The sequence below is a fragment of the Cavia porcellus genome, unplaced genomic scaffold, assembly GCF_034190915.1.
Source record: "Cavia porcellus strain 051 isolate PalLab524CR breed Dunkin Hartley unplaced genomic scaffold, mCavPor4.1 scaffold_34, whole genome shotgun sequence".
In the NCBI taxonomy this organism is placed as follows: domain Eukaryota; kingdom Metazoa; phylum Chordata; class Mammalia; order Rodentia; family Caviidae; genus Cavia; species Cavia porcellus.
The window spans coordinates 17,142,649-17,161,954 of NW_026947517.1; the positions used below are offsets into that span (position 1 = coordinate 17,142,649).

Below are 19,306 nucleotides of genomic sequence, written 5' to 3' on the forward strand. Positions count from 1 at the left end.
TGTATATATCAGCCGTCATCAAGCATTACATTCTTGCATAGTGTCACAAACCTAAGCACATCCATGGCTGTTTTTGTTAACTCATGCTTATATAACTATGTCCATGGTGTGCACATGCTAATCGGTAGGGTCAGATCCCATAGGTCTTCATACCTTTTGGTGTTGAAGCAGTGTGCAGTGGTTTCTCACATTCCACCACCTCAAAGATCAGGGAAAATGTGCTTATTGTATGTGACCTATAGGGTGGACTCATGCACACAAAGACCATCACAACAATAAATGTAAAGAATAATACCACTCATCATGCCACAGTGCAGCTTATGGCCACCCAGAGCCAGGTGGATCCCAAGGATTCCCACCACTGCATGAGCAGGTCCTGTTGCAAGGCATCAAGGACACAAAACTCCATGTCCATTTCTTTTAATTTTTTTAATTTAAAGACAGAAAATAAAATTAAAAGAAACAAAATACAAAAAAGCAAAAAAGTGTAGAATATAGAATTCAAAAACATTAACTCCTAAAATTACTAGTTGATACATTACATATTCTCATCTTAAAAACAGTTGTTAAAGTTACAAAAACAAAGCATAAAAAGTCACTAAATACTGAAACATTGATGGCAAACCCTTCTGTTCAGTGATCTAACAGTAGTTTAGTAATATGGTCATCTATCTTACATACTATACATATCATTATATCATTTAGAGCCCATTTCTTTGCTTTTGCTTTTACAATATATACTGTACTTTTTTGGATCCCAATTCTTTGTCAGTTTTTTATTATTTTTTACACTAGAGAGACAATGAGAGAGGATATTCTCAAGTTACTTTCATTTACTTATAAAGGCCTCAAATCATCCTTTTCTATAGCTGAGTAGTATTCCAATGTGAAAAAATACAATTTTTTCATCCACTTGTGGTTGATGGCATTTTGGTTGTTTCCAAGATTTAGCTATCACAACTGTGTTGCACATATCATTGCACATATATCACTGTGAAATTTTTTTTTCAAATTTCTTGGAAAATACCCAGAAGGGGAATAGCTAGATTAAATGGAACATCCAATCTTAGTTTTTTGAGGAATTTCCACACTAATTTGCACAGTGCTTTTATCAGTCTACATTCCCACCAACAGTGGAGAAGTGTTCCTTTTTCCCTTCATGCTGCCAAAATTTGTTTCAGTTTATTTCTTGATGTCAGTCATTTTTTCCAGAGTAAGATGAAATCTCAGTGTCTTAATTTGCATTTATCAAATGACCAATGATTGTGAACATTTCTTTATGCATTTATTTGCCATTTGTATATCTTCATCTGAGAACTGTGTACTTACCTCTGTTGCCCATTTATGGAAACAGTCTTTGAATTTGGGGACTTGACATTTTTCAATTCTTTATATGTTCTGCATACAAGTCCTTTGTCATCTATCCAGATTCTTTCTGACTCTGTGGGCATTTTTTGACTTTATTTGATTTCTGGTTACTTACAAAAACTTTTTAGTAATATGAGATCCCAGTTGTTGATTCTTTGAAGTATTTTCCATGTGCTTGTGTTTTATTAATGAATTCTCTGCCTACTCCTATGTCTCCAAGATTTCTATCTACCATGTCTTCCAGTAGATTTTTGTTTCTTTTTGAATATTAAGATCCTTGAACCACTTTGACTTTAGTTTAGTGTATGATTATAGGTATGGGTCTAGTTTCAGTCTTTAGCATGTAATGTCAATTTTTCTAACACCATTTTTTAAAGAAGCTATCATTTTCCAGTGAACATTTTTAGCTCCTTTGACAAATTTAAGGTGGCTTTGTGTCTTTGTAGTAGTGTTTTCATCTTCTAATCGGTTCTGTTGATCCTCAGGTCTATTTCTTTGCCAGTACCATGCTGATTTTATTATTGTGGCTTTGTAGTATAGTTTCAAGTCAGGAATTGAGATGAGTCTTGTCTTTCTGTTGTTGCCCAGAAATGCTTTCGTTATTCTAGATTTCTTCTGTTAACAGATGAATTTCAGAATTATTTTCTCTAGATATGAAGGTATGTTAATGATATTTTGATTGGGATTGCATTGAAATGTATAACAGTTTTGGAAGTATGGCCATTTTCACAATATTGGCTCTTCCTAACCAAGAGCAAGAAATATCCTTCCATTTTCCAATTTCCTCTTGAATTGCCACTTTCAGAGTTGTATAATTTTCAATATATAGGTGTTTTACAATTTTAGTTAGGTTGATTCCTAAGTATTTCATTTTTTTAGATGCTATTGGGAAAGCTGATAGTTTATAATTTTTCTCTCGTGGAGTTTTTTGTTTGTGTACAGGGATGTTATTGATTTGTGAGTGTTGACTTTCTATCCAGCTATGCTGCTGAATTTGTTTGTTGCCTCTAGTAGTCTTTCAATTGAGATTTTGGGGTTTTCTATGTAGAGTATCATGTTGTCGGCAAATAATGATAATTTAACTTCTTTCCCTAATTTGATTCCTTTTATTTCTCCCTCTTGTCTGATTGCTCTGGCTAATATTTCCAGATCTCTATTGATTAGGAGTGGTAGTGGACATCATTGTCTTGTTCCTGTTTTTAGTGTGAAGGCTTTCAGTTTTTGTCTATTTGGTATAACATTGGCTGTAGGTTTGTAATAAATGGTCTTTAGACTTTGAGGTACATAGCATCTATTCTGAGTTACTGTAGGGTTTTTATCATGAACAGGTGTGGATGTTATCAATAGTTTTTCTGCATGCATTGCAATGATTAGGTGATTTTTATTTTTGGCTCTGTTGATGTTGTGCATCACATTCATTGATTTGTGCATATTGAACCCTCCCTGAATTCCTGGAATAAATCCTACTTGGTTATGTTGTATAATCTTCTTGATGATTTGCTGCATTCTATTTGCTTATATTGTATCGAGAATCTTTGCATCACTGTTCATTAGTGAAATTAGTCTATAGTTCTGCTATTTACTTTGATCTCTCTCTGGTTTTGGAATCAGAATGACACTTGGTTCTAAGAATGAGTTAGGGAGGACTAATTCTCTTTCAATTTCATTGAAGAGTTTAAGGAGTGTTGCAGTCAGATCTCTGAATTTCTTATTTAATTTATCCCTGAATCCAGCAGGATCTGGGCTTTTATTATTGGTAAGTTTTTAATCACATTTTTGATTAATGTAGCCAATATTTGGTTACTCAAAATTGTTATATATTTTGATTGAGCATTGATAGTTCATATTTCTACAAATCTATTTCCTCTGTTTTGCACCATATGTGAGTAGAGATTTTCAAGGTAGGTGTTCATGGTGTTTTGAATTTCCATGGGATCTACAGTAATTTTTCTCTTTTCAGTCCATATTGTGTGGATTTTTTTCTTGATAAGCTTGGCTAGAGGTTTATTAATTTTATTTCTCAAAAAACAGCTCTTTGATTCATTAATTCTTTGTAAATATTTTGGTTTCAATTTCATTAAGTTCTGCTCTAATCTTCTATAATTTCCACTCTTCTATGAACTTTGGGTTTGACTTGCTCTTCCTTTTCTAGAAGCTTGAGATATAGCATTAGGTTTTTTTAAATTTGTGTTCATTCCATTTTCTTGATGTGACTACTTATTACTATATATTTCCCACTTAGGACTGCTTTCATTGTGTCCCATAGGTTGTGGTATATTGTTTCTGCACTTTCATTGTATTATAGACATTGTTTTATTTCTTCTTTAATTTCATCTGTAACCCACTGGTTGTTCAGGATCGTTATTTAATTTCCATGTATTTATGCAGGTTTTTCCAGGATTTTTGCCATTGATTTCCAATTTTAGTGCACTATGGTCCCATAATATGCATGAGTTAATTTTGCTCTATTTGCATTTACTTAAAAATGTTTTAAGGGATAATATATGGTCTGTTTTGTAGAATGTCCCATGTGCATCTGAGAAGAATATATGTTTTGATATGGTTGGGTGGAATACTATGTAAACATGCACTAAGTCTTTTCGTGCACAGGTATGATTCAGTTATGTTATTTCTTTGCTGACTTTTTGTCTAAGTTGATCTAGCTCTTTGTGACAGTGAGTTGTTAACGTCTCCTATTACAATTGTGTTCTTGTGTGTTTAGCTTTTCATGCCCATTAGTATTTGTCTAAAATAGTTGGGTCCTCCTGTATTTGGTGCATATATATTTATAATTGTTAGTTCTTCCTCTTGTAGTTATCCATGTAAAAGTTTGTAGTGGCCTTCATATCTCTTTTAATAATTTTCTGTTTGAATATCACATTGTCTGCAAATAGAATAGCTACCCCTGCTCTTTCCTGGGTTCCTTGTTAATGGAAACTCTTTTCCATGCTGTGACTTTTAATCTGACTTTCTTTTTGAGTCAGATGTATTTCTTGTATAAAACATACTCTGGAATCCTATTTGTTCATGCATTCTGTCAACCTGTTTCTTTTGATAGGTGAGTTGAGTCCATTTACATTTATGGATATCACTAATATATACTGCTTTGACTTTGCCATATTGTGTTCCTGTTGTTGGTTTCCTGCTTTTCTCCATTATTTAGTATTGTGTCCAGCCTGGTGGTTTCTTTCTGTTGTTCTGGAGATTGTGGTCATGTTTACCGCTGTCTTGCATATCTTTCAGTATTCTTTCTAGGGTTGGTTTGATGGACATGAATTGATTCAGTTGTACTTTGTCATGGAAGTATCTTGTTTCTCCATTAAATATGAATGAAATTTTTGCTGGATACATTATTCTGTGCTGAAAATTGTTTTCTTAAAAGGCTTAAAATGCTTCACTCCAAGCTCTTCTTAACGTGAAGTTATGCGCTGAAAATTCTGCTGTGATTCTAATAGGCTTTCCTTGATACATGAGTTGTGCCTTTTCTCTAACAGCTTTCAGTATTCTGTTTTTATGCTGTATGTCTGGGATTTTAATTATTATATATCCGGGTGTAGATTTATGTTGGTTGTGACTGTTTGACATTCTCCATGCCTCACTTATTTGTATATCAGACTTTTCTTACCTTTGGGAAATTTTCTGCTATTACTTTCTGTAAATAATTTAGTTATGTCATTAGTATCAACTCCTGTGTCTTCACTGATGCCACTTACTCTTCCAATGTTTCTCTTGTCATTGTCTTGAAGCTACTGAATTGTCACTTCATGTTGCTTTGTTGTTTTTAAAAGTTCAACCCTATCATGATCACTATGTGCAACTCTGTCAGCTTCATTCAAATGTTTTTGCCAGCTTTCAGTAGTTTTTTTGTCTTGGATATTTCTTTGCATTTGTTTCATGGATTCTGCTTGTTTTCTGTGTTATTCATGCAAAGTTTCAATTTCCCATGCTCCTGTGTTTTTTTTTTTTAATTTATTTCTTCTCTAGCTATGTTGAGCAACTAGTTTAATAAGGTTGGTATTTCTGTCTCTACATGAGACAGTCTTTCTAATTTGATTTCTGCTATAGACTCATGGACTGGTTTCTTTACTTCAGTTGCTCTCTTTTGAGAGATTTCTGGTGTATGACTTTTAAGATCCTCTGTTTCACTGTTGCCTGTTATTGCTCCTTATTGACTAATGTTTGAGATTGCACTTTGCCAATTGGCTTGTCATTTTCAAAATTGGGGTACATAGTTGGTCTTTAAATCCCAACATAGTTTGACCTTTAGGGTCCTACTGTGTGGTGGATGTTTGTGCAATTGCTGGGTAACAAAATGAAAAGGAGAGTCACTCTGAATTCCTCCTGCAGAGCCTGTTTTGTGAGTCCTATATTCTTCCCAGACTAACTAGCCTAGAAGTATTGATGTAGGTCAACTCTTACTTCCTGCTATTGCTATGTCTTCAGGTTGTTGCAGGTCACCAGATCTCCCTGTCTATAATGTTCGTGTCAGCCTAGGCCCTACTGTGTCACTGGGTTTCTTATAAGCTCTTTTAATTTGCTCCATTTGGGGGAGACCTTATTGGGGCACTCCTCAGCCTGTCCAATATTCTCTGTGTGGAGAAGGTGATTCTTGACCCTCTTGTCAGGTTCGACAAGGGCTTATATTTGGAAGGAGCTTCATTTCCGCTCCTGTTTACCCACTGCAGACCTCTATTTTAGGGGAAAACTCAACACATTGACTGGAGCCTGATGATGGCTTCTGTTTGCATGAGGGGCTCCTGAGTCTCTCATTGAGCCAGCATGGTAATCCACTATATTCCAAGGTTTTGGGAGAAAGGGTTAGAGTCAAAGATCAATGGCAATACTAGGTCCAGCAGGTGAGGGTGTTCCTCCATGGCGTGGCCTGAGTGGTTGTCCAGGGGGTCCTCAATTGTCGGTCAGAGCGGTGGCCCATGGTGACAGTCCAGGCATCTCAGGTGCACATCCATTTCTTGCAAGGCTTCTTATTCCTATCTCTGTTTGTCAGTGATATACATGCCAGATTCTACATGCAAGACGGCACAAGTACCTTCTTGTGCTGTGGTTCACAAATCAAGGCTCATGTGGTTTTGCAAAACCAACTTTCACATTTGAGATGTTTCATCCATGGGCAACACCAAGCCTAGCAAGTGAGGTTCATGGATTGGGCCCTGCATTGACAAGGGTTTCAATCTGGATGATGAGGTCCATGATTCCTGCCCTTGGTAGCAACACTGTTACCAGATAAATCCCCCAGGCCACCTTTACAATATGGTGGCACCTGTTGAGTATTGTGGAACTTATAAAAATGTTTCACAATATTGCAGAGTGTCCAATATAATGTGTTTGATGGTGCCCTGGATATATGGGAAAGCCCAGTTGGTGTCCCAGTCATTGTGGGGATATTTATGATCATCCCTAGCTCACACAGACCCAAGAGGCTCCCACAGTCAGCCAATCAGTGGGCACCACCTTGATGAGCTTGTTGCCACCCGAAATATTTGTATCATTTTTCAGTGATACACAGTTACACAGGTTAAGTCGTATCCACTGCACAATGGGGTGCCCCAATGCTAAATTTACCTATTGCATAAAATGTGGGGCTGCATCCAGTTATGCTCCTTAGTTCCCTGTTACCCAACCCCAGACATTGTACATAACAGGCCCCAGTCCCTGTGGTGTAGTCATGTTCTACAAATCAGCACCTTGCTTGCCTGGCATCTCTGATGCCAGGCTGATATTATCAACAAGGTTATGAGAGTGTGCTTATCTGCTGACAGGCTGTCATTTGCACATTCTGTAGAACTTGTCACATATAGGAAGTGCTGGCTGGAGTAAATTTGGGACACATTCTGTGGGCACAACTTTATGTTATCAACACCATTTTCCCATAGCTATAAAACCCATGTTGGGACAATTTCACTCACATTTTGATTCAACTGTTTCACCAAGTCTCATATTCCAGGGCATTATGGGTAGAGAGAAGCATTCCTACAAGTCCCCCTCCTTAGGCTAAGGGCTCCTCCACCTCCACCTTCTGTCAAGGAGCAGGCCTACCATGAAATACTAGAGAACTCTCACAGAGACTATCCTGGTCATTGGGCCTTACCCTCAGAAGGAGGCAGTGTTCTCTGGGTTGTGCAGTGTGATTTATGCAGGAGCCAGCAGTGTTTCCAAGGCCCCTGTGGGGTCCAAGTGTCTATCACTTCTGAAGGCCTTCAACGTTCCCTTGGGAGTCAGATGGACTATTCCCAGTATGTACATGTCTCTTATTATTATCAGTAATAAGTGAATACTCATCACACAAGGATAAGCCTTGCTCATGTTTTGAACAGCATTAAAGAGCAGACTTTGTCTTTTACATCGAAGTACAGTGATATTAGTGAGGAAGTGTAGGAATGAGACTCCTGCCTTGCTAGTGGTACATTCACTTCAGAAATCATTTTGGTAGTTAAATTAAGAGTAACACATCTGACTACCTTAACATTCTGTGCATCCAATTTTCTATGTCATAAAGAGAATTTTACAAGATATTCACATCAACATTGTTTTCCTTAAACTGAAAACTACAGTGTGAATATCCAATAAAACCTGAATGAATAAACAAACCACAGCAAGCCGTGTATTGAAAGTCTGCTAAAAACATAGCAATAACCTTAGAATGATTGATTGGTGAAAAAAGGTAGAGAGGTCAAATTTTGTCTATTCATTAATACATTTGCAAAATATGACAAGACACATATGTGATAGAAGGCAGGTCAGTCTGTACCTATCTGATACAAGAGAAAATATGCTGTTGTATCAAAGTTGCTTTTATGGATCCAGGAGACTTTGCTGGGGCTGCTACCATAGTAGCTCAGTGCACAGAGCTACATACTCAGTGAACTTGCTAATAGGGGAGAATTTGCTCTCGGGCTCTGTCCTTTGTATACAGGCAGGACTCCGGACAAAAGCCTGATGTCTCCTCTTTCTGTTTTCTCTTTTCTCACTCAACGTTCATCAGCTTGTCCTCAAAGAAGCTGCAGAGATAGAAGTGATTTATTTGGAGCCAGAGATCCCCCCAAAAAAATAACCCACAATATTGGGGAGAACAAATGAAAAGATGAGGAGGTTGGTCACAGTTATTTTGTGTGAACCTTAATAGTACCAACACACAACCTCTGCCATATCCAGTTATTTAAGACTGAGTCAAAAACTGGGAAAAGAGCTCAGGATACAACACGTGCTTACCATGCATGAGGCCCTGGGCTCAATTTCAGCACTGCTAATGAAATATAATAACACTAATAATATTAACAAGCCACAAAGCTGGGCCCATAATATAGGGAACAGCTACACAGGATATGGCCATCACAAGATGAAGTTTCTGTGACTGAGCAGGAGAACAGGCAATAGGCCTGGTGGCTCCCACAGGTGTGAATACAAGAGCTATGGACATAGATATGGGGATGTAGCTCCATCCATAATGCTTGCTCAGTCGGTGTGAGGTCCTGATTTGAGGTCACAGCACCAATACATAGAAGAAATTGAGATGCTTAGGAAAAATAAGGATGGCTGAATCGATGCACTTCCACCCCCTCATGAAGCTACCAGGGAAACATGTCCAGGAGTCAAGTCTCATTTCTACTGTCAGACAGCAGGATCCAGCATTGTGTGCACTGTATTCCACCTCCATCCTAATCCTCCCTGGATTTTATTTCTAGTTCTGTGCTCTATGTATATGTGATACTAGCCCACAGATTTTATAAATGTTATCTCACACCACTGATGATGTTCCCAGGTAGTAGATGCCAGGATGACCTCCACAGAGCATAGGAACACATTGGGAAGTTCCTGAGAGACATGGTGTCATGTCTAGGTTTACATAGAAAGTCAGGAGGACAAGTTCTATCCAAACCCCTGACTTTTGCCTCAGAGCTGAGACCCTGCCTGCACTGCTGCATTTCCTTAGCCTTGGAAAAGCATAGCATCCTGCCAAGAATCCATCACTTGGGTGAAGAAGTTGTTGTTTATTGTGAAGGACAATGGAGATTCATTCTGTGGGCTTCCATGTTATCCTGACCAGCAATCTCTGCGAGATATCATGGAACCAGGTCCACACAGAAATCATGGAGGGAGCGGGTGGGTACGTTTAATCATCAATTTACTAGGCTCTGATAGATGTAATGACCAGATTCAACATAAACAATGTTGTCTTGTGCAGGCCACACAGTCACTCTGCAGAGCAGATGAAGTACTACCCACATTACTGTGAATGCACCTAACTTCCTGGCCTCTGTTCATGTGAACACATAATAGGGTAAAGAGAGTCCCACTAAGTTGCATAGAATGGTGATGCATCATTATATATACTGAAGATGGAGGAAAGGCAGGCAGGACCCCTACTCTCTGTCCAAACACTTTGAAGATATTTATAGTACAGCACCCGTGTAGAGTGACTATGAGTAGAGTAACATGGCAGATACCACTCCTCCTCACAGAGTCAACAGGCCACAAGGGTGGTAAAGTTAGGTGTATGTCAGGCTTCCCTGAAGAATGGAGGAAAGGTGGTCTTAGCACTATAAGGGACTTCTGTCAGCACATGAGGACAACCTGGGCCAGCACTGCCACACTACAGACAATGAAAAGGCTGGTGCTGGGATCTCTGCAACAGGCACAAGTGTTTGATGTCCAACTCTACAAGATGCCCAGTTGAGTTCAACCAACCTAAGCTCACTGAAAATGAGAAATGCAATCAGGAAAGTTTGGCCTGAGTCTGTGGGCCTCTGGGAAGTCCATGGGACATTTTACACAAATACTCCAAGACTTGTGACCTCCAGCAACACTGAGGCAAGCAGAAGTGAGTGAGTCAAAGAATGGGAAGCTTTCCTGGGGTGGATTTGTGCACAGAACTGTCTATGATGGCATTGGCAAGTTCTAGAGCTTGCAAGGAACAAGGACAGTTGGTGATTTTTCTCCTGCTATCACAGGGTAGTACCTAACTGAGCTCAAGTCCCACATGCAGAATTTATGCTAGATCCATCTCCAGTGACCTCTCCAGCTTTGGTAGCAAAGTGAAAACTAAGGCCGTGCACCCTGTCTTGAGGAATTATAGAGCTGAGGCTTTTACTGGCTCCACAGCAAACATCCTGAGCTCCACTCAGGGCCAATCCTGCAAAGCACCTGCCTTTCCCTTCCCCTCCACTTGTACCCCTTGTATTATTTTCAGTTTATATTTCTACTCCTAAGTCTGTAATTCTTCTAAACATTAAATTCTAGTACAATTTAAATTAAAAATTAAGATACCATTACTTTCATCATGTTAAATTCAGTAACATATAAGAACATCATCAATTTGTACAATTTCCACATTTTTTGAGTTCCAGCTGTCTGCTCAGTTTTGGAGCCACCCAAACCCCTATTCTCTCCTGCTATAACCCACCAAACTCTGACCTTTATTCTCACTGAGATTTAGTGCTTTGGGTCTTTAATAACCTTTAATCAGATTCTGTTCAAATTTTACTGGATGACAGTGGCTGCTATTGCTCTTTGATAGAAAAGAAAACCCCAGACAGAGAATGAGTTAATTCTGTGAGATATGAAAAATTCTTGTAATTTAGAGCAGAAATCAATGCAATAGAGACTAAAAAAAATTCAAAAAATCAATGAACCAAAGAGTTGGTTCTTTGAAAGAATAAATAAAATCAATAAGCCCGTAGCCAACCTGATTTTAAAAAGGGAAGAAAAAGCTCAAATTCATGCAATAAAGAATGAAAAAGGCAAAATCACTACAGACCCAATAGAAATGCAGAAGATCATCAACACCTGTTTCGAAAACCTCTACTCTCAAAGGTTTGATAAAACAGAAGAAATTGACAGATAGAATCATATGAAGTACCAAAGCTAGGTCAAGAAGATGTAAAACTACTGAATAACCCAAATTCTATTAATGAAACTGAAAATGTAATTAATCCTTACCTACAAAGAAGAGCCCAGGCCCAGATGGATTCACAGCAGAATTCTACAAGAAGACCTAATGCCAACAATCCTAAAACACTTCAATAGAATTGAAAGGGAAGCAATCCTTCCTAAGTCATTCCTGGAAGCAAATATTACTCTAGTACCAAAACCTTAGAAATACCCAACTGAAAAAGAGAACTACAGGCCAATCTCCCTAAGGAACACAGATGCAAATGTCCTCAATAAAATATTGGCAAATAGGATGCAGCAAAGCATCAAGAAGATCATACACCATGACCAAGTGGGATTTATCCCAGGCATGCAGGGATAGTTCAATATACATCAATCAATAAATGTAATCCACCATATCAATAGAGTCAAAAGTAAGAAACACATGATCATTTCAATATTTGCAGAAAAAGCTTTTGATAAAGTCCAACATTCATTTATGATAAGAACCTTGCAGAAAATTGGAATAGATGGTCTTTACTGCAATGTAATAAAGGCCATTTATGACAAACCAACAGCCAGCATCATACAAAATGCCAAAAATTGAAAGCCTTTACTTTAAAATCAGACACAAGACAAGGATGTCCCTTTTCCCCACTCCTATTTAATATAGTACTGGATATATTAGCCAGAGCAATTAGACAAGAGAGAGAAATAAAAGGTGTAAAGATTGGAAAGGAAGAAGTTGTTATCATTATTTGCAGATGACATGATACTCTACATAGAAGACCCCCAAAACTCCATTGAACGACTCCTAGATATAATAAATAAATTCAGCAATGTGGCTGAAGACAAAATCAATACTCAAAAATCAATAGCATTCCTATACACTAAAAACAAGCCACAGAGAAAAAAATAAGAGAAGCCACACCCATCACACTAGCAATCAAAAAAATTAAATATTTAAGAATTACTCTAACAAAAGAAGTGAAAGCCCTATACATGGGAAATTATACACTGAAAAATTAAATTAAAGATGATTTCAGGAAATGGAAAGACATTCCTTGCTCATGGATAGGAAAAATAAGTATTGTGAAAATGGACATTCTTCCAAAACTGTTATACAGATTTAATGCAAGCCTGATAAATATACCATCAACATACCTCATAGATCTCAAGAAATCCCTCCTAAAATTCATCTGAAGTGAGAAGAGACCTAGAATAGCAAGGACAGTTCTAAGCAGCAAAGGCAAGTCAGGAGACATCACAATTCCTGACTTGAAGTTATACTACAAAGCAACTGTAGTAAAATCCACATGCTACTGGAATCAAAACGGAGCCAAAGATCAGTGGAATAGATTAGAAGATACAAACACAACTGCAAATACACTCAACCACCTCATCTTTGATAAAGGTGACAAACATGTTCACTGGAAGTAGGACAGTCTCTTTAATAAATGGTGGTGAAAAACTGGCTCTCCATATGCCGAAAAATAAAACTAGACCCATGCCTATCACCATATACTAATATAAAATCTGAATGGATCAAAGATCTAAATATTAAAACAGAAACACTAAATCTATTGGAAGACAAATTGGATAAAAACCTTGAAGACATAGGGGTACATAGAGAATTCATGAACAAGACTCAAACCGCATGGGAAATACTTCCCAGAGTCAATAAGTGGGATCACCGCTTATTAAAAAGTTTCTGCACATCAAAAGAAATCTTTAACATAGTGAAAAGAAAACCTATGAACTGGGAAAAAATCTTAGTGAACTGTCCCTCAGACAAAGGACTTCTGTCTAAAACATATAAAGAATTAAAAAAAATCAGACTCCCAATATTCAAAGACCCAATTCAAAAGTGGGCATCTGAAATGAATACACAATTCTCACTTGAAGAAATACAAACAACAAATAAATACAGGAAAAAAATCTTCATCATCATTGATCATTAGAGAAATGCAAATTAAAACCACACTGAGATTTCATCTCACTCCTGAAAGAATCGCTAAGATCAAGAAAACCACCAACAACAAATGTTGGAGAGGCTGTGGGGAAAAAGGAACTCTCCTGTACTGTTGGTGTGAGTGTAGACTGGTGCAAACATTCTGGAGGTCAGTGTGGATATTTCCCAGAAAGCTGGAATTTAAAGCCCCATTTGACCCAGCTATACCACTTCTAGGCATATCCCAGAAGAACTGAAAGCATGATACCACAGTGACGTATTTGCACCCATGTTTATAGCAGCACAATTTGTAATAGCCAGATCTTGGAAACTACCTAAGTGTCCATCAACTGAGGAATGGATAAAAAATTTGTGGTATTTTTAAACAATGAAGTACTACTCAGCTATAAAGGATGATCACATTGAGATATAAATAAATGGATGCAGCTTGAGAACATACTTATAAGTGAAATAAATCAAACTCACATGTATAAATACTGAATAGTTTCCCTAGTGTAAGAAATGATAAGAATACATAAAAGTACATGGTAATCATGATTCCCATCATATTGGTTGAAGCCATATAATGTTTTCATTCATTAATTGGAATGGTTTTAATCTGGGTTGTTCGATTTTATTGTCTGTAATAGTACGAATAGCTATTTTGAAGAAAATTAGACAGCATAATAGCTAGTGCTGATTTAATATCATCCTGTTTTGAAGTCCCATCAAGTTGTTGTTCATCTGTTTCCATTGGTTTTAACATCTTGTATCATATTATATTTTAATATATGCAATAGTATAAACAAATTTTTTATAGGCAAAGAGATAGTATAGAAACAATTGTTCAGTTTCTTTTAGCTGGTTCTAAATATCCTGTGATACTTTCATTCACTTGAATGATTTCACAATGTCTTGATAAGTTTGATGCTATAGTACACAAAGTTATACTCCAATATTTCTAGGAAAGAGACACTATGGTAACAACTATTATGTCAGGCTATCTGGTGGTGAAACACAATGATGCTTAAATTGTTCAGTTCTGACCTGTGTTGTTCTATTGATATGTCCTCTTTTATCTCAATCTCCCTTTTTTTCTTTTTTTACAAATTAATTTCTTATTATTTTTAAGGGAAAACTAAATTAAAAATAGTGGGATATATTATAGTAACTTTTTTGTTTTGTTATTAACTGATTTAAATCCCTGTATTGTTCTCCACATCTTGTCCTGACTGATTTTACTACATTCTGTTTGTTTAATAGCATCAAGTTGAGGGTATAGGCAACTACTTTGAAGGCAACAAGATATTCTATGATGCTCATTATAGTTTGACTATTATCTTCTTTGGAAGTCCTGTAAGGCCTCCAATGTGGGTTTTATTGGCCCTGTTCTGTACTGTTTTGTTCAAATCTATTATACCAGATGATACAGGCAACTCTTTTTAGAATAGCAAGAGGCATAATGGTAACCATTGCTGATCACCTGGTATTCTCTTTTTGCATTATATACTATGTCCATCCTCCTGTTCTGACTCTGTTTTGCTTTGTCACGTTGGGGTTTTTTTGTTTTTGTTTTGCTTTGTTTCATTTGTTATGTTTTTATTTTTGTTTTTTTCCTCTTCAAAGAAAAAGTTATAAGAACTGTGGGAATAATAAAACTCCAATGTGTAATTGTTATCATAAAAAAGAGAGGAAAAGAAAGTGATCCCAAGGTTATAACTGTATGTATATTTAATACATATAAACTATATGTATATTTAAGTGTATAGAATACAAAACCATATTACTGAGTTTTTGTTGGATCATTGAACAGAACTGTCTAAAACTTCACTGTATTAATGTCCACTTTGTATGTTTTAATTTTGTAATCTGGACAACTGTTGAAATGGCATTACATAATCTATTAACTAGTGATTTCTTACTGTATTTTTTTTCTTGGAACTCTGTATTACTTGTACCCTCTTACTGTTTTGTTTTGTTTTGTTTTGTTTTTCTCTTTAAATAAAAAAAAAAACAGAATCACCACATTTGGCCAACAAATGCAGAAAACGCTGAGCCTCCAAAGCTGATTCATGCAGGCACACATCCCTGAGATGTGCTGAGTCTCCACCTGATGGCAAGTTTTAAGGCAGGTGCTGAATAGCACTGGGCAGAATATGGCGGGCAGAGCAGAGACCTGTCTGGCAGCTCACATCAGAGCACTACACACATTTGTCCCTGGACCTGGCAGGGTTAACAACAGATGTTTATCCCTTACAGAGAGCTGCACAACTTTGCAAGATTTCCTTGAAAGAGTTTGATTCACAGCTATTTGGAGCAGGAAGGAACTGGGGCCATCCCTCTCTTCCACGTAAAGGGTGTGTGGTACCAGTGTGGGTCATAGGAAGCAGGGAAAGCTGCAGAGATGCTGAGATTGGTCTCCCTGGGTCTACAGGGAAAGAAGCCAAGGAATCTGATCATGAAATAATACATGGATGTGAGAACAAGTATCTCAGTTTTGAAAGGGAAATGTCTCTGACATCAATGTGCATCCGCACATAGACTTGTAAGAATCTGTGTGTAAGAATGGTGTCTCAGCAGTATAGTTACTTATGGTGACCCTGGCTAAAAATAAAAAAGAATTTTAAAAACAAAAGTGTAGTTCAGTGCAAGTCCCTTGTCATAGTTTAAGTCTGTGGTCCCTAGGCCTCATGCCTTTACATTTTGCATTTGTGCTTGGATCATTGTTTAGGGCTTGCATTGGGGGTGTGAGTGTTTCACTGGCCTAGGGGTAGAGCCAGGATGTGATGTACTGGCAGGAAGAAGTTGTGTTTGGTGCTTTTGCCTGTTTCCTCCTTGCTGTTTTCAGCCACCATGAACTGCGACCCTGCCATGTCACCCTATCTTGGAGCCAACTGAGTATGGACTGAAACCTCCACAAAATGTAAGAAATAAACCTTTCCTTTCCCAAATTTTGGCATCAGGATTTTTGTCTCAGCAACCAGTAAAAAGTAACTAAGACATCCCTGCATCCGATTACTATTCAGTTAAGGAAAAAGAAACAAACAAACAAAAATTGGGAGCAAGGTGAAGGGCTGCAGAGTACCACTGCCTGGTCTTTCTGAAGAGCAGTGTGCCCCAAGTACCTTTAGCCTCCACACAATTCTTGATTTTAAAAAATGATCATTTCCATGAGGGATGGGGAAAGGAGGATGGTCACCCAAAAATACAACATCTCAGTCACGGTGGACAAGAAATTTTCAGTTCTCTACTGAACTGCATGGTGACTACATTTAACTAAGAAGGATAGATTTCAAAACTCCTAAACAATGGGATTTGCAGTCCCAGTCACTGTGAAAGAATTTGTAGGTTTCTAAGATGGTAGGTACATTAACTAGATTGATTCTTTCCACAAAGGAGCCATCGATCAAAAGCACATTTTATCCCATAAACATACATAATTGTTGTGAATCTGTAAGTAAAGACAGCCTATACCTGTACTCCCAGAACTCTGGGAGGTAAGGAATAAGGAACACCAGGTTAAACCAAACCTGGGGAATTGAGAAAATTATTTAGACACTGTCTTAAAAAACAAGCAAATAAGAACAAATTTTAAAAGTGCAGGGGCATATACCTCATGCAGAAATCCCCGGCATCATTGAACATAGTACATAAACTGCATAGTATGAAACTGCATAGTTTCTTTTTTCTTTTTTGGTGTTTTTGAGATGTGGTCTTGCTATGCAGTTTATGCTGGACTTGAGCTCACATTTTAGCCCAGGCTTGTTTCAGACTTGCAAGGATTCTCCTACCTCAGCCTCCTGAGTGCTGGGATTACAGGTGTGAGCCACCATGCCCAGCTCAAAAACTTAATAGTTTCATACTATGCAGTTTTACAGTATATAAATTTATATAAAGTATGCTATAGTGTATAAGGCATACTATATAGTTTCATAGTATACAAACTGCATAGTATGAAAACTTTATTTATAAAAGTGTTTTCATATTTTCTTTATTAGTATCTACTTATGGTACATTAAAATAAGAAAAGAGGAAAAAGGGGTTGTTTATTTCATTCTGAAACAAGGTCCTGCTATGTACTGCAGCCTGATCTTGAACTCAGCAAGTATTTCAGGCTAGCCTGGCATTCACTGTGATCCTCCTGTCTAACCCTCCAGAGTTATGGGATTACAGGCATGCACCACCATGAACAGCAAGAAAATATTTTTTATTTCATTTTTTATTTTAAAGAGAATAAAACGAAATGAAACAAAACAGAATAGAGTCAATCAAAACAAAAAATGAACATGGTACATGACTTAATAACAAAGTCCAACAGTAGGTTGTGTGGCCTGTCTCTCAGCCTGCACAGAAAATGACTCAACCTCTTGCTGAACTCCAAATTTGCCAAGAAATTTGGGCAAATACCTAGATTTTGAAAGATGTAAACGTGTCTTGTTTAGGCACCAATTCATATCAAGTGGCAGGGAAAGAGCAGAGAACTTTGACTTAGTATTTCCAAATTCTGGAATTTATCCCAAGAAAAAATGATATATGTTCAATGAAAGTGTTCTAAGAGGAACTAGACTTATGTACATGGTCAGTAAGAGAATAACTAAGTACAACACTACCTATGCATATAATATCAATATTCAACACTATGAAAATATATAAATGATGTGAGCACAACTGGGGAGTAATGGTCAGAGACAGCAGAATAGGACAAGAAGGATATTCTGCATCAGGGTTCAACAATGTGTGTGCATTATTTTTGTGGACTTAAATTGTGGAATCACACTTCCTCATGCCTCAAAGCCCCATGACACATTCAGACTCCTCACAAAACCTAAACACCCCTCACAAAACCTAAACACCCAAGTAGTGCCAATATTAAAAGAAGCAGAAAGCCCCTTATCAATGAAACAGACTGGAGCCACAGCATGTGCAGGTAGAATAATAACTGCTATCTTACTGTAACATCTCAGTCCTCTCTCAGTTTCTGCAGGGAAGGAGCTTCTAGTGGAATGAAATCGTCATTTTGGGGGTAAATATCCGCGGCTCAGCATGGGCAGGCTCACTGACAGCAGAGGCCATGTGAGACCCCAAGCCGCCTCCTGCAGGTCCCACACCAGGGCTGGGCTGCCTGTAGCCTGGCTGTGCTGACCCCCGACGGAGAGGAGGGAAGAAGGGAGAGAGGGGCCCTGCGCGCGGAGGCCGGGTCGCCCGCAGCGCCATGCCCGCCACCGCCCAGGCCTGTGACCCAGCCATAAGGACTCCCTTCCCGGGCAGCTGCGCCCATTAACCTGGGGGCCACCTAGCCGCGCCGCCGCTTGCTGCGGGCTCCCGCCAGCCTACCTGGACCAGACCCCAGCTCAGGCCCCGACGCAGCCTAGGCCACTGAAGGAAGAGAGCACTGGTCTTCAGACAGCATCTCTAGGGGCAAAATGGAGACTCCAAGCACAAGACCGGCATGCACTGCGAGGGCGAGGCGGGGCGCGGCCGGACTGAGCTGGGATGTGGAGGATCATGCACAGGCCGTCGGTGGGCGTGGCCCGCCGGGTGTGGGGCGGAGCAGCAGAACCTTTGGTCCTGGAAGGGGGTGGGGAGAAGGGTATGAGGGAAGCGTAAGGGGCAGTGCTAGAAGTTGGGACAAAGCAGGCTCCAAGCCTGTCAGTGGGGCAAGAATGAGGCAGTGGGCTTGGCAGTGGGGGTTAGGGTCCCGCTGAAGCAGGGTGTGGCTGCCGGTGGAGGTCTCTGATGAGGCTTCTGGGAGACTCTGAGCCCCAGGCCCACTATGACAGGAAGCATAGGAGTGGACTGAGTCCCAGACATGGAATTTATTGGTGTCTGGACTCAAATCTTGTAGCTCTGAAACCTTGGGCCCACTGCTTCTCTTCTTGGAGTCTCAATTTCCACTACTGTCATTCTCCTATTACTTTGTTTTGAAATATTGTGGATTTTTTTCCATTCGAAAAACAAACCATGATCAATGGCAATACTCCTCTCTTGGCACTGCTGTGAAGATCCAATGAAAACCCTGCAGAGCGCTTCCCATGGCTCCTAGCATATAGCAAGAGCTCAGATGCCATTGGTTATTTGCATTGTTTCCCTTCTTTTATTACA

General features: G+C 38.7%; 1 long non-coding RNA gene across 5 annotated transcripts in view; it reads right to left on the reverse strand.

The window, feature by feature from the left end:
• LOC111755150 (uncharacterized) overlaps positions 1 to 18,675 on the reverse strand; it is a 79,934-nt gene extending 61,259 nt beyond the window's left edge. For all 5 annotated transcript variants that reach the window (XR_010045548.1, XR_010045549.1, XR_010045547.1 and 2 more), the window contains exon 1: positions 18,539 to 18,675. This is a non-coding gene — a long non-coding RNA (uncharacterized LOC111755150). The remainder of the gene's footprint in view (positions 1 to 18,538) is intronic.
• Between the last annotated feature and the right edge of the window lie 631 nt (positions 18,676 to 19,306).